This window comes from Gavialis gangeticus, unplaced genomic scaffold (genome assembly GCF_001723915.1).
Source record: "Gavialis gangeticus isolate Ggan-Ray unplaced genomic scaffold, GavGan_comp1, whole genome shotgun sequence".
In the NCBI taxonomy this organism is placed as follows: Eukaryota; Metazoa; Chordata; order Crocodylia; family Gavialidae; genus Gavialis; species Gavialis gangeticus.
Genome location: NW_017728994.1, coordinates 60,370,751 through 60,372,777, shown reverse-complemented (window position 1 = coordinate 60,372,777; position 2,027 = coordinate 60,370,751). Strand labels below are relative to the sequence as shown.

The 2,027-nt window shown below is 36.0% G+C and overlaps 1 long non-coding RNA gene across 1 annotated transcript in view; it reads left to right on the top strand.

Annotated features, from left to right (window-relative positions):
• The window catches only part of LOC109287654, a 7,633-nt gene extending 6,180 nt beyond the window's left edge, over positions 1 to 1,453 (top strand). Inside the window, exon 2 of the long non-coding RNA XR_002094929.1 lies at positions 15 to 1,453. This is a non-coding gene — a long non-coding RNA (uncharacterized LOC109287654). The remainder of the gene's footprint in view (positions 1 to 14) is intronic.
• Positions 1,454 to 2,027: the final 574 nt, after the last annotated feature.

Here is a 2,027-nt window from a genome sequence, read left to right as displayed (position 1 = left end):
AGTGAAAATCTAAGGTCCAAGTACTTCAGGTCCTGATAACATGTATGCACTCTTCTCTCTCTTCATGTTCAATTCATGCCCTAGTGTGGCATTCAGATAATATTGTACTATGGAAAGGTACCCATTCGGATTGAAGCTGGCCAAAACAAGAGACAATTTTTTCATTCTATTTATCCTTTTGGAGTCAAAAAGAAATTCAGTGAGTGAAACCCAGGATTTTGCCACAATTTTTTTTTTACAAAAATATTGATACTTTTTAATCATGGAAGTATTTTCACTTTTTATAATGTCCCTGTATTTCACTGAAGGACAGAACAGAGCTCCAGATCATATATGGTCACTAAAGATGCTCCAGCGCATTTGGAAGGGCCAGGATTGCATGCCTGTAGACAAATCAGATTGAGTGCTTGTCCAGCTGTTAGCTCTTTCTTCTGCCTGTGGGTTTTTGGCAACCAGAGTATGATCTCTACAAAACTGGAAGAATATGTCAGACTTTATTCAAAGTCTCAAATACTTTGAGTCTACACTCAAATGCTGGCATAAAGACCCGATAATTTTCTGTCTATTTAAAATAGGCATGAGGCTGAACCATTCAGATCATTTGGACCATTCAGACCTTTCTGAAAACAATTCAATCCTCACATTAGATTCACATTGCACAGTGGAGACTGTACTAAAGGCAGCAGTCCATCCCATGACTGCATTAAGACCAGAGAGTGATGCTAGTCCTCAAAGCTGAGTTCAATTAGTAGAGGAGCAAGAAAGACGGAGAGAATTACAGGTTCTTTCCTATGTCTGGCAAGTGATAAAAAAATCCTATTGTATTCATTGCAGCCAAATTCTGGAACCATATTGCATCATTCAGAAAGAAAAATATTCACATTTGGATCATCCGGATACAAACCCATGAGCTTATTTGAGTAATTCTGTTTGAAGAAGTTGAAGAACATTCAGACATTTCTTCTACTATTTGCCCAGGTATACATAATACATATCCAGTATTCATATATTCAACCTTAATACCCATGCAGTTCTTGGAAAATATTAATTGCTCTATAAAGGCCAAGCAGATCATATAATTGTATTTCAATATTTTACCCTAAACAGTTAGTACAGGTAATTTTTTTTTTTTTTTTTTACAGACAAAGCATTGCCATTCAGACACTCCACTGGTGTATAACACTCCACTGGTGTGATTTTTCTTAATCAGCTAGATATTCAGAATAAAAACCTGGCCCTGTGGAAATCAGTGAGAGTTTTGCCATTGACTGCAATGTGATTCAGGATTTCGCCCTTGATGCATATGATATATTTGTCATGATATTTAGTATGATGTAATGCACCTCATTTTAATAATCCAAGTTATAAATAGTATCTGTCAACTAGAGAAAACTTTAAATCAAGCCTCATGAATCTTCATGGGCACAACTTTGTTTCTGAGCATTTTGCACTAACGTCCCAACTGGCTATTTTGAGTCAAGGGCCTCTTCTTCCAGTTGGTAAGCCAATTCTGTGTGGATTCACATTTGAATGTAAGTCAGTGCAGGAGCCTGGGAGTTTTAGTACTCATGGAAACATTTACCCATGTCTTGTGACCAACATTTTTCCAGAGTAAATTCTTCATTAAAAGAACCCTTGATGTTTCACAGCTTGTTACCAAATTGGGCCCTGACTCTTCTGATAGTTTAGATCTGTTTAAAAATAAGCTTTTCAGCAGAAAAAAAAAAGCTGCCTTCTCATTGATAAGAACCATAAACAACAATATCATAAAGAAATTCTCTGGCTGTTTTGACAACTTTTTTTTTGGTGAATATTTTACTCAAGAGCAGATGAGTAAATTTTAACCTTGTGTTTCATTTTTTTTTTTAAGGGATGGATGAAGACTGTGCCACAGCTTGTCTTCTGGGAACAGTCATTAAATTGTTTGCACGTTAAACCACAGAGAAATATATTTCCAGCCTTTCACTAAAATTCGAATACTTTTTTTTCCCCAAATAAAACAGAAAAAGAATTGAGTGCTGTTCTCT